Source organism: Pinus tabuliformis, chromosome 7 (genome assembly GCF_031772625.1).
Source record: "Pinus tabuliformis cultivar Carrire ecotype Pingquan chromosome 7, CPIR1, whole genome shotgun sequence".
NCBI lineage: Eukaryota > Viridiplantae > Streptophyta > Pinopsida > Pinales > Pinaceae > Pinus > Pinus tabuliformis.
Window position 1 is genome coordinate 1,456,270,528 of NC_142293.1, and position 14,824 is coordinate 1,456,285,351.

At 35.6% G+C, this 14,824-nt stretch overlaps 1 pseudogene; it reads right to left on the minus strand.

The window, feature by feature from the left end:
• LOC149253232 (uncharacterized) overlaps window positions 1–14,824 on the minus strand; it is a 141,978-nt pseudogene that overhangs the window by 99,032 nt on the left and 28,122 nt on the right.

Consider the following 14,824-nt stretch of genomic DNA (forward strand, 5'->3'; position numbering starts at 1 on the left):
CACCACTAGTGCTTTTTCTGTCATCCACGCTTCCGGCCCAATTTGCATCTGTATAAGCATGAAGTGTGAGATCTGTATCTCTAGGATACCATAAGCCATAGTTTTGAGTTCCTTGAAGATACTTGAAAATTCTCTTTACTGCCTGAAGATGAGTTTCCTTTGGATTTGCCTGAAATCTTCCAACCATTCCCACTGCATGCATGATGTCTGGTCGGGTACCTGTTAAATAGAGCAGACTTCCAATCATGGATCTATAAGTTGGTTGATGCACTGCTGCTGAATCATCATTTGCACTGAGGCTGCATCCTGTAACCATAGGGGTACAAACTGGTTTCGAATCTTCCATGCCATACTTCTTCAAGATCTGCTTGAGGTACTTGGTTTGAGATAAAAAGATACCGCCTTCATTTTGTTGGATTTGTAAACCAAGAAAATATGTCAGCTCTCCAAGAAAGGACATTTTGAATTCTTTCTGCATCACCAAGGAAAAGTTTTGACTCATAGCTTCTTCATTGCTGCCAGAGATAATATCATCTACATACACAACAAGTATTAGCAATTTGTCATTTTCAATTTTTATATAAATATTTCTATCTGCTGATCCTTTTGAAAAACCTTGTTGATGAAGGTATTTTTCCAAACGATAGTACCAAGCCCTTGGAGCCTATTTAAGACGATAGAGAGCCTTTTTAAGTCTGCATACAAGATTTGGATCATTCCCAAGGATGAATCCATCTGGTTGCTCAATGTACACTTCTTCTTCTAAGTCTCCATTCACAAAGGCTGATTTCACGTCCATTTGAAATACTTTGAACTTCTGAAAGCTAGAGAGAGCAAGGAACATTCTGATGGCCTCAAGTCTAGCAACGGGAGAAAAAGTTTCTTCAAAGTCGATTCCTTCTTGTTGAGCATATCCTTTACAAACAAGTCTGGCTTTGTTTCAAATAACTTCCCCATTTTCATTCAACTTGTTTTTGAATATCCATTTTGTCCCTATGACATTCTTGTCTTTTGGTCTAGGAACCAACTCCCAAGTGTTGTTCTTTTCAATCTACCCAAGTTCTTCATCCATTTCCTTGACCCAACATTCATCCTTACATGCCTCTCTTACATTTTGTGGTTTAGTGGAGGAGAGTAATGCCAAATAGCTTGAAGCTTCTGCAATTGTTCTTCTTGTTTGTATACCTGCCTCTTTCTGCCCCAGAATTTGAGTTTCTGGATGATTCTTCTGAACGTATCTGGATGGAGTCTTCTCTTCTATCCTTGTTTTTTCTTCTGGTGCCTCTTGAGCTTCTTCTTCATCATAAGTCTAATTGGATGTTGAAGGATAGTGCTCATCATCTTCAAAATCTTCAGACTTTACTTGCCTAGGAATGTTTCCTTCTTCATCCACCACTACATCAATGCTGTCAACAATTCTTCCAAGTCTTTTATTGTAACACTTGTATGCTTTGCCATGGGGAGAATATCCAAGGAGAATGCCTTCATTTGCTCTAGGTTCAAACTTGCCAAGATTTTCATCAGTATTTTTAATATAGCATTTGCTTCCAAAAATTTTGAAATGTTTTACCATAGGAGTCTTACCATACCAGAGCTCATGAGGAGTTCGAGTGCTGTTCAGCCGGACATTTGTCTTGTTGAGAATAACAACTACAGCAAATGCAACTTCACCCCAGAAAGTTGCGGGAGCTCCAGACTCATCCATCATAGCACGAGCCATTTGTTGAACTGTTCTGTTCATCCTTTGCACTACTACATTTTGCTGAGGAGTCCTTGTAGTAGAGAATTCACTTCTTATTCCATGTTCTTCACAAAAATCGAAAAATTCATTTGAGGTAAACTCCCCACCTCTGTCAGACCTGAGGCATTTAATTTTGCGATCTGATTCGTTTTCAACCAAGGCTTTGAAAGATTTGAATTTTTCGAAGGCTTCATATTTGTGCTTCATAAGTCCTATCCAACACATCCTGGAAAAGTCATCAATGAATAATATAAATTATTCTTCTCCTCGAGGTGACCTTTTCCTAGATGGACCACATACATCAGGATGGACTAGTTCAAGCGGCTTGCTAGCTGATCCTTCCTTCTCAGGGAAGTTAGTTATGGTTTGCTTACCAAACTGACATGATTTGCATATTGTATTGTCTAGAATTTTGATGTCTGGAATACCACGAACTGCCTGGTATTTGCATGCTTTCCTTATCTGTGAGAAGCTTAGATACCCCAGTCTTCTGTGCCATAGCCAATGTTCATCATTCTTGCTTAGATAGCATTGATGTTGTCCTTCTTTGAATATGTATAAATTATTTGGAGTTCTTATGCCTTTGATCACTATTTTTCCTGTATCAAGATCACGAACACTACATCCATTTGATCGAAATATTACCTCAATTCCTTGATCGCACATCTGACTGACACTCAATAGATTATGCTTTAAGCCATCAACATACATGACATTTCTAGCTTTGACCTTTTCCTTTAACTGGACAGAACCTTTACCTTTTATGAGAGCAGGGGTGTCATTTCCAAAAGAGACCTTCTTCTCCTTCTCTAAGGCACTATATGACTAAAGTTTTTCTTTATCACCCGTCATATGTTTTGAACATCCACTGTTGATGTACCATTGATTTTCTTGCCCTTCCGCATATAAATCTATACCACATCTCTTTAGTTGTGTTTCCTTCATTCTCCATGTTTTGGCACTTGAGGCTTGCTCCTTCTGATTTGTCTGTCGAAACCTGCTCCTGCATTCAGAATCTTCATGACTAAAATTGTTACAAATAGAACATTCTATTTCAATTTCAAGAGCAGAAAAGTTATTGTAGGTTCTTTTCATGATCCTAGTCATACTCCTCTGTTTTTGAGCTTCTCTAGTCATGATTGTCTTATAGGAAACACATTGAGCTGCTTTGTGGCCAAAGTTATGACAAGAGAAACATTGGCATTGAAGAAACTCCTGTGAATATCAAATCTACCAGCCAAATGATTGTAGTTTCTATTGACATCCATTCTTGAGGAAAATTGAGAAGGTTTTACCTGAGGCTGGTTGTAGCTTCTGTTTGTCCTTAAAGTAGATTGCCCCCGATTTACCTGGTAGTTTCCATTTGGTATTTGTTCACTTCTCCTTGCTGCATCAAGATAACTTTTGGAGGTAGATGGTTTCTGTGCTTGGGTTGTTTCTTCATTATATCCCAGACCTGTCTTGATTAGTGGAGAACACTGTACTTTGATAATCTCATCTAACGTTTCAGATCCTTTAACAAATCTAAGATTAAGAGCTTTGTTTTTCTCAATCTCTTTTCTAAGTCCCACAATTTCACATTCTAACTTTTCATGATGTTTTTCCCTTTCAGCCAATTGACATTGCAGAGTATCAATAATCATATTTTTCTCTTCTAAACAAATTTTGAGTTTAGAAATCTCTTCATAAAGACCTTCTTCATCTATAGCATCCATGAAATCATCATCTTCAAAAGCCATTAATAGTCTATAATTATTACCTTGTTCATCTTCATCACTATTTGAAAGTCCATCACTATCTTCATGAGTTTAATAAATTTTCTTATTTACATTCTATTTCTTGTTCCATGTAACAGGTTCCTTACCTTTGTCAAGCTTATCTTTATGAGGACACTTGGCAGCATAGTGACTGACTCTTCCACAAGCAAAGCATTTGAAAGGAAACTTACCTCTGAATCTTCCAGCACCCCGTTGAAGGTTCTTAACAAAATTTGATCCTTCCTCTTCTTTTGACATATGTCCGGACTCATAGTAATCTCCTTTGCCTGAAGCCCTGAATGCAGCTTCTCTCCTGTCTGATGGTCCTCCTTTCCTCATTTCGTAAGCAGTTAGAATTCCATGCGGTTGTGACACGGTAAGGTTTTGTAGATTCTGTTTTTCTTCTATTGCAGAAACTTTTTATTCAAACTTAGAGGACAAAGATCTTAGAACCTTTTCAACCACAACAAACGCTTTTATTTCTTCACCCAATTTTTTCATACAATTAACAATCTCATCTATACGTAGGAAATAGTTAGCCACACTTTCATCATTGTACATTCTGATATTTTCATACTGAATTATGAGGGTTGAAGTTTTGCTCGTTTTACCTGTTCATCTCCTTCATAGCTCAGAACGATCTTATCCCATATTTCTTTTGCGGATTTGTACTGCATAACCTTGACGAATTCCGATTGAGATAGACATCCTCATAGGGTATTGACAACATTTGCATTTGTTTCATATTGCTTCTTACCAGCCGGATCTGTAGGAGTTGCTGAAGGAAAAGTGTACCCCGTATCTATGATATCCCAGAATTCTGTACCAAGAGATTGAAGATAGGCTGCGACGCTTACCTTCCAATAGACGAAGTTTGTCCCATCAAAAATTGGTGGCTTGATTGATGCTTCTCTCTCGTAGTTTCTCATGATGATAGATCTTCCTTCAAGTGCTCAAGCTTCTTCTGAAGGACTTGGCTCTGATGCCAATTGTTGGAAATAATACTGAGAGGGGGGTGAATTAGTATTATCAAACTCTTTTCAATTTATACAAATATTTTCAGTTCTGACTAATGAAACTTATGTATACCTTCAGAGTTGTAATTTAATATATTCTTCAGATGTGGATCATTAATCTGAGTGTTAGAACCATATAACAGTAAATAGGAACAAGAAAAATAGAGCAACCAATCACACCAAAGAACTCAAGATATAAGGTGGAAACCCAATGTGGGTGAAAACCACCTGCTGCAATATGTCTCTATCTTCTTTCAATTAGAAACTTCTTTTTACAATGCTTATGTACTGGTGCAGTCTTATACCAGCACGCAGGCTTCAACCTTCTCTTTTCTCTCAAGGACCACATTTCATGAATTCTCAGACTTCAAATAGATCTGCAATTAATCAACTTCCTTGTGCAACTACGAAATCAATAAATTTCTCAGAACACAGTACCAGTAACCAGACACTAATTCAAAACCCAGAACACAGCAGTAACAGAAAGAAGCAGTTAAAACAGATTTCAAGAAAAGTCCACAACTTCACCAATAGAAACCTGCGCACATCCACGGCTTCTCTGAGTCTAATGTGCGGGTCTCCGTGCCCACACTGTGTCAGTACTGTGAATTTCACACCTCTGGTGTGCAAAACCTGCGAACCTTCGCACCTGTAGTGTGCAAAACCTGTGAACCTCCGCACCTTTTCCTTGATATACATGTGGATCTCCACACTTTCTCCTTCACTGGCATGCGGATCTCCGCACCTGCAACGTGTCGCACCTGCGGTCTTGTGGTTATAGAGATTTTCAGACTTCAAGTATACCCCAAACTATCAAATTTACAGATCTGATCATGCGCCAAGGAGATCTCAACCCATCAGTAGATCCACCTTATAAAGCTCAGGTTTCTCCTTGATTCAGATCCAGCTATCACTCACCAACCGATCACCAGAATTTCAGATCTTTCTCTCCTTAAGATATTCAACACATGAGTGCTCAGCCAAATGATCTCCTTTCCTTTTTATAGACAAGCCCCTACTCAAACCATGGACCAAAATCATAGAAAGCCAATACAAGGGACCCAAAACCGGGGTTCAATACTTTAGAAACAAAAACCACAGACCAAAACCATAGGATCAAAAACATCGGACTAAATACCATGGATCAATCATAAAATTTCCCACGTGTGCACGCTTCTCTGCATGAAAGTGTGTGAATTTGACGTCTTCACCTTTTGTTCAGAGAACCTGCGGGTATGTCCGCACCTCTTGTTCGGAGCACCTGCGGGTCCGCGGCTTTTGTTTGGCGCACCTGCGAGTATCTCATTTTCTATCATTTTGAGAGCCTGAACTGTGATTTTTCACTTGAGTGAGTTGCCATAAAGGACAACACTTATGCCATAGCGCCACACCCGTGTCATAATTCCGACAACTATAACAACCAAAGGTGATTTAGGTTGAGAAATATCAGACTCGGGTTCTTCTACTTATGGTTCGATTAGTTCAGTGTCTGAAACATCACCAGTATCAGATTTAGTTTGAAATACTTCAGTAATATCCGGGCCAGAATGAACTAAGCCTGATTCTATGTCTTGCGTTGGATTCACTTCGATTTATACTGTCTCAGATTATAAAATTGTAAAAGTTTCAGGTTGTTTAGAGGTTCCAAATCCTGTTGATTTTGACCTTTCGGTTTTTACTTTTTCCATTTGACTAGGTGTAAATTCATGGGGTTTACCTTGCATTCTACACTAATTCCTTTGTGAATCAACCAGGATGAAATTTTATCAATAAACCAAACAATATTGACAATCCAATCCTAAGGTCCCTAAAAAGTAAAAACAAACAATTAACATGCACTAAAAAATCTAAAGATTCAAACCATGCAAACAAGCTTTTCACATCGAAATCACTAGTTGGTGATGAAACCCAACATCGTAGAGATCAAAGTGAAAAGTGGCTATAGATAGAGCTGGTGGAACCAGTTACGCTGACAACCTTCTTAATGTACACGATCTTGTGCATGTAAACTTCATTTATGCCATCTCGAATGAAGAATACCCTCCAAAATGGTCCAAGTGAGTCTAGCCAGCGTTTGTATGTACAACAGAGACTTCCCCTCCATTGTCACCTTAGGAAAAAGCCCTAATATTATGGTCTCTAAGGTTACCACGTAAAATAATTTAGCCTGGGGGACAGTTGCAGATCGGACATACACACAAGAGCAGAGTAACAAAGCTCAATCCCCTTGAAAGTTCCTCAACATGGTTTATTTGAGGTTTAGTTCCAAGTGACTCCCAAGTACCTTTTCGCACTATTTTTAATGTGTAAATCACTCTATTGTAATCAATTAACTGGGGTCGATCACTCCACTGGGTCCGATATGATCTCATGCTTGACTCCTTTGTAAGGGGAGCTTCCCAGAGAAAAATTGCAATAAATGGAATTTTCTCCCTATCATAAGATACTAATGTTTGTTTGCAGCTTTGGAAAGTTAACTCACTTCCCTATTCCAAAGCCCTACAACTTGATCTAATGTAGGTGGAAAATAACCTAAAATAAAAAAATTCTAGATTGATTATATTAGCGTTGATTTTAAGAGTTGTTGTTTACTCAAAAGTAATGGATGTGAAACTGATGGAATTATGACTTCAAGCAAATCCTAATACAATATAAAATGAAATTGTAATATTTTTGTTTTAATGAATTTCTATCTGAAGCAAGGAAAGAGTCTTTCAATTTTTCAATGGAAATGTAAAAAACTCTTAAATCCCACTATATCCCTTTTCATAAATGTAGATGTCTAATTTTAAAGTACCCAAATACTGAAATTAAATTTCAAAATTTAAATTTGCCCAATAACACAAAAAAATCAAGAAACTTCACTTTGCAATACAATCACTCGGAAATTTTCAAAATGCAAGAAGAAACCAATGAACGCTAAAATGAATTTTTCCTAATTGAATGTTATGAATTCACTTGCAGTCAAGAGTACAGTTCAGAAACACTTCAACAATGGAAGAAAAAATGATTTTTTGTTTCACATTCAACATAAGAAGTACTTTTCATAAGCAATACGCATTCTTGTAAATCATTATTTTTCACTCACAAAAAATTCTTTCACAAAATAGAATAATAAACTCAAGGCCTTATCTGATCGAAAGAATAAAGATAGACAGACAGCAAAGAAATATTGATTGATCTCTCTTTTGATAGATTGACCACTCAACATATGAGACTTTACCCTGTTGGAAATAATATTGAGAGGGGGGGGTGAATCAGTATTAGCAAATCAAACACTTTTTCATTTTCATACTCAGATACATATACGCTACTTCAGTTAAGGGAACCCGCGTGTACACGCAACTAGCGTATATCCAGTATACTTATGATCCAGTTAATCCATCATATGTTGATCTTTAATTAGTGCTTCAAAACTTCATTAACCATATAACTAGTAAACAGGTGTAGTAAAACATAACAGATCATCACACATAAGAAGCACACATGAACACCATGATGTAAGGTGGAAACCCAATGTGGGTGAAAACCACTTGTTGCAATTCGTCTCTATCTTCTTTTAATAAGAAACTTCTTCTTACAATATTTTTGTATTGGAGCAGTCTTATACCAGTACGCAAGCTTCTACCTGCAGAATGCTACAACCTTCTCTCGCTCTCCAGCTTCTCTTGGAAGGGAGCTACAACCCCCTTAGCTCTTGTACTAGTTGATGTACTACTACGTAGGTGCTGACCTACAGAAGGCTACAACCTTCTCTTTTCTTCCATGGACCACGTTTCATAAATTTTCAGACTGGATACTCTTGAAGCACAACACCATAATCTGAAGGCCGCGTTTCATCCAATTTTCATACTGGACCCATCAATATTATTGAAGCACAAAATCAATCACCACTTGCATCATCAATCTTTGAATCACCCAATATTGAATCACTGAAACCCTGTGAACAAAATGCAATCACCAAAACACAAAGCAGAACACAGAACTCTGCAACAATATCTAGAGCCAACTGTATCATTAGAAATCATGCATCAGAGTGCATACGCTACTTGGAAGAGCCGAACCAGCGTGTATACGCAACTTCACCAAAGCGAACCAACGTATATGTTATCAAATACTTACTTATAACTTCGTTGCACTTCCTGACTTCAGACATACCTAGATCATTACATATACAAGGATAATATGTGTGTTAGCAACCAGATCTAGTCCATCAGATCACATAAAGATAAGTCATTATGATCCTGATCCATTATTAGATCTCATCCATCAACACTGAAGCTAAACACAATCAACCAATCTGAATATGCAAAATACTGACACTAGTAAATAGTCACCAGAACTCAGACTTTGCATCAACAACCATGTAACTTCAAACATCATAGTTTATATGGTATACGCTACTTAGATGTATCTAACCTGCGTATATACATGCTTTTATCAAAGTCAACCAGTGTATACATTTGTAAATATTCATTCATAATTTGCTGCTATTCCAGACTTGAGTTATACCCAGATCATAATATTTACAGAACATTACATGCGTCAGTATACAAATCTAGAATAAGCATGATCAAACCATATAGAGATGATTCATTCCAAGCCATAAGATCCTGATCCATCATTAGATCTTGTCCTCCATCATCTGCTGAGATTCCTCCTTGGCTTAGATCAAGCAAAGCATCATAAACCCATAACCTGCATACTAGATCTCACACTACATCAAATATTCGAGACTTTCTGAGTGCCTTTGCCTAATGATCTTCTCCTCCTTTTATAGTCTTAGGCCTTACTCAATACCATGGTCCAAAACCACTTAGAACCAATACCTTGGACCAAATACCTGGGGTCAACACGTCGGACAAGATACCTTGGACCAATACCATGGTCCAAATACCACGGACCAAAACCAAATGTACACGCCTTTCCTTGCATGAAAGTGCGTGTATACGTATACGCACCTTTTGGTCGGCTAACCCGTGTGTATACACGACTTTATCAAGGGGAACCTGCGTATATCTCTTTTTCTTCATTCTATGAGACTGAATTGTGATCTGTCATCTTAGTAAGTTGCCATCAAGGACAACACCTGTATCATAATGCCAACATACCCTAATTTGTGAAAACGAGAAAATTAAAAACAAATCCTTTCACAACACTCAAGCAAACTAACATAGACTCAACGAAGGTACAAACAAGTGTAACTAAATAGGAAAAATCAAAATATCTAGACTTGATCAGGATAAAACTAAAATTTTGAAAAATTATAGGTATGTGCATAGGTCATAGAACAAACCAGTGCGCACACACACTGTTTCAGAAATAAAAGTGCACAAAAGTGCGCTCTATGCCTAAGTTAAAGTGCACAAATCAAGAAATTTAAAATAAAATAAAAAACAAGACAAATAAAACACAAAATCCATATTTTCAACATTTCCAAGCACTCAGAGAGGGCTTCAACAAAAGGATCAAAAGGTCAAACAGAGAGAATAATGGAGAGTGAGATGTTCCCTAACGGAGTTGGAATTTGTTTAGGTGGACTAATCCCTCTTGAGGGCAAGAGAGATCTCCCTAGACCTCAAATAAATCTAGTAACAAGCAACAAATAATTGCTACCTTTCCCTAGCTAATTATTGATTGAAACAAACAATATGAGAGAGGTCACTTACCGTTTAATCGAAATGCCTAATGAAGTCCCTTTTAGAGATTTCGACCATTCGTTTCTCCTCGATGTTTTAGATATTGTTCCAACTCTTCCCATAGCTTCTCCATTATGTCCTGAAGGAGATCTACATAGACAAAAACATACACAAAATCAAAGCATCCAATATATAGCATAAAAAATAAATGAACTAATTAACTCAATCATATATCATAAATTGATCAATATGCAATCATAACCCATGTGGGTGATCAAGGAATCCCACAAATTATATCAAAGAAGACATGCTTGGGAAAGAACAATTACTTTAATATTAACAAAATGGAGAATAAACTTACAACATCAAAGTCTTGATGTTACAAGTTCCTTCTCACAGTCTCCATCCCTATCCTTGAATGAATAGCCTCTTAGCCTTATTTTGACAACGTAAACCTACTTCCAACATTCCTCCTCAATCCTTAGGCTTGTGTTAGCTAGATAGGCCAAGGAGGGGAATTTTGGGATCCATTTCCCAAAGGATGAGATTTACTAATGGTTGGATAGGGGTTACACAAAGAGAGGGAGGTAGCTCCATGATGGGAGGGATCAACGCTGACTAGGGATCCATTCAAAGCTTGTTAGTTTGGAAAGATTTGACTAACAATGCTTATAGACTTAACTTCTTATTTTTACATGTGTTAAGTCATGTGCGCAGGCCACAGTGTAAGACAAAGCGCACCAATGCGCACTTTTTAATGGAACTTTCTGCATATGCACAAAAATTGACTAGGGATTGCGTAGGAAGCTAAAAATAAGATTTTGAGCCATGGGATCCAATAATTTCATTCTCTTTGGGATAGTTTGGATTCTCTCCTTGCAGGGAGTTTCTTTGGAACATATTGATGGATAGTAAAAGATCCAAACCGATGGTCATTTTCCTAATGCGATAAAATATCATGTAACAACAACCACCACCTAGAGAATAGTTCTCTTAAAATATTGGCCACTAAAGTTAACTTTATCCATTGGAGATAAGGGAATCTCAACTTCTAGGTGTCAAATTTGGAACTAGATTCTTAGCCAAAAGTTGGTGTAGCATCCTATTTTTCCTAGTATAGTTTTGTGACCCCTACTGAGGGTGATTTTTTGATGGATTATATATGACATACTTATATGTTATGGACTTGGATCGATCACTTGATTGGGGAACACTTTTATATATATTACATACATAGTTATATTTCCTCTTATGTGTGCCTATGTGATTCATTATGTGTATCATATCTACATTGATTTACGTCTCCTTTTGTTTTATGTCTAGGTTATGACATAAGAATGAATGTACTATGTGGAGTAGTTAACGGGCCATATTCTTGTTAATTATTTATAATGTATATGATTATACATGTTTGACCTTGTATTTAGCAGGATTTGACAAGGAACTTAGTTACTGCCGAGAAGGATGCTCAGATGACTATTGAGGTCATGTATACTTTGGGTAAAATGTGATTGAATTAAATTCATTATGAATTTTGTTGATGCTTTTAATCTATGAGGTTATGATGTGCAGGTCTGGGGAAACAAGGTATTACCAACAGATCATCCAATGCATATGAGCTCACAACTAGTACCTTGAGGCAAACCATGTAGCTTCAAATAATAATATATGAGAATCTATGGGAAATATTAGGGTGTGGAGTCCTAAATTTCGAAAGATCAAGGCTTGGAGTCTTCGATCTTTGGAATAAATTAAGGTTGTGCACAACAGGGGTGCGGAATCCCTATTCTCTGACTGAAAAACACCACATAAGGGCTTACATCAAACAGGTGAATTAATCTAAGTTAAACTTTGAGTTGAATTAAATCCAATTTACCCACGTTAGAGGATCATTCAAAATAAAATATAATTTTAATGCAAAATATTAATGATCTACTTTTGAAAAATGAATAATAAGAAAAATCCTTAAGTAGACACATGGGTGGTGAATATTACATAATTTAGGTGCCTAAATAAAATAAAATAAAAGGGGAAAATTTGGAGAGGTGTTACCTTAGAGGGGTGGTAAATAACACAAATTTGTATAAATAAAAAATTGGTTAATTTTTGCATGAAGGGGTGAGGTGTTACTCCACTCCATGCTCATAAATATGGAAGGATTTTTCCCCGTGGGGGGAGACCAGAAATAGTAGGGAAATGCTGCCAAAATGACTACTCCATTCGTAAATTAAAATCCAAATAATTTATCCTACTTGATCGAGACTAAGTGGTGTGAGAGGAAGATATGATATCTTCCTTAGTTTTCTCAAAATTTCTCTCTATTGTTGAAGTTGGTACTGTTTGTGAGCTCATAGAGCTAAAGGGTTCCAAGGAAAAAGGTCTCATTTGGAAATGGTTGGGTGATAAATCTAACTGGTCTATTGGAGTTGGCGAGTCGAGCTCTGAACAAAGTAGAACGACTGAGTATCACGTAAAATTTCAAATTGTTATATTTTGCTTTAATTAACTTTTCTTGGATGAAGATGTAGTTAGTTTACCTTTAAAATAGTTCTTGTTGTTCTAAAAGATATGATCATAGTCAATGGTTAACCATTTATTTCTTTTGGTTATACATACGTTGATATTACATAACTGCAAGAATATGTTTTTGTTTTAACTGATGGGTGAATAGTGGCTCCAATTAGTAATTCTTCATGTAAATTGTTGGTAGTGTTAATTGTAGTCTCTATATCTTCTATCCATTATAAATGTATTGTTCTTATTTTCAATTTGTGGCTCTCTCCTCCATTGTAAATTTTTGTTTATGAAAGCATATGTTGAAGAAGAGTTACATTTCTATTAATTTTTATTGGGGAAGAAAAAAAAAAGAACTACAATTTAAACTTGTAATTCATCTGACTAAAAAAAGAAAAAAACAAACCATGTCATGTAAACTATAATTGGAAATCATATTCATATTTTCTAACATCCTCTTTGGCTTAGTTGGTTTCCTTTAAGGTTATACATTTATCTCTTATCTAATAATAGTTTTCCGCAAAAGTCTTGTTTCAAAGTTTAGCAGTGATTGTTTTGAAGGCACCGGGCACATTGTTCTTGCTTTATGTTTTTTTTTTAAATATAACGCTTATTCTTTTTGCAAGAAAGAAAGTTATCTTGAAATATAACATCTATTTGTTTTGCAAAAAATAAAGTATTCTTTGAAATATAAAGCTTATTAATTTTGCATAAAAGAAAAAAATATATCTTTGTTTAATTTTTTTGTTTACCAATGTGAGTGTGCTAATTTATTGTGGAAAAAAGAATATTCTTTGAAATATAAAGCTTATTCATTTTGCATCAAAGAAAAACATATATCTCTACTTAATTTTTTTGTTTACCAATGTCAGTGTGCTAATTTAGAGCGTCATATCATTAAATGCAAAAGTGGATAATGCTTTTAGTTTGATGGGTGTATATATAGGTGTGTTACATTTACTTTGGTTAATGCATGAAATAAATTAGTGTGGTAATCTTTTGTATTTTTTATTATAAAACCTTTTGAGATAAATTAGTGTGGTAATCCAATGTAACTTTTACTATATATACATTCTTGGAAAATATGAGTTTATGATTCCTCCCTTTGGAATATGTACTTTGACGTTTTCAATATTGCCAAAAGTATTGGTCTCGAATAGTTTCTAAAAGAGGTTAACCTTGGTAATCTTTTATAACATTGGTAATTGTTTATAACCTTGGCAATTTTTATATGCATTCTTGGCAAATGAGATTTTATGATTTATCCATTTGCATTATGTAGTTTAAAGTTTTTATTTTTTGTCAATATATTAATATGGAATCATTTTTGAAAGAAGATATTATTAAACATTTTATACACTAGATCTTTGTTCATTTTACCAATAGTTGATTTTGGAATGAATTTAAATCATTTATTATTATTTTAATGTTGCACTCTACATAAAACCAAATCCTTGTACGTGGGCTTCCACGGGGAGTGTTTTTGTTTGGACAATGTGAAAAAAAACTTTATTCCATAGGGAGTCATTTTGTTTGGACACTATGAAAGAAAACTTTGTTTTGTTTGTTTGGACTGTAGTTGAAAAGAATACTTCAGAGTCTTCATGTAGGTTGGAGAGATATACTTTTATTTTGTTTCATACAATATGAAATGGTAACAATAAGAATCTTTAGTTCAAATAGTACGGATTTTGGTAATTATAGCCATTCACTTATGGACACCATACTCTGGTATCCTTCCTTGACATGGATTTTATTTGAATATCAAATTGAATTTAATGACATCACATTTTTTTTCATGCTATTAATGTAATAACAATATTACCATATTGTTAAGTAATTGAAATTGTATGTAATTTATTAAGTATTGGGAATTGTATCATATGTTTTAAAAACTGAACTAAGAATTATGTCAGATTTTCCCTTTTAGGATATATATATATATATATATTCCCTTGGAATATTTGGCATGTAAAGCTATGGTATTGATGAAAGATTCTCAGAGTACATAAATAGATTAATTTTAGTTGCTTGTGGTAAATAAGATAACTAATTTGGAAGTAAGATAAATGGATTTGAAATTAGCAAGATTATTCAAGTTATAGTATGATAGATTTAAAACGAAAGTATTCTAGTGGGGTCAACAATATATGAGCC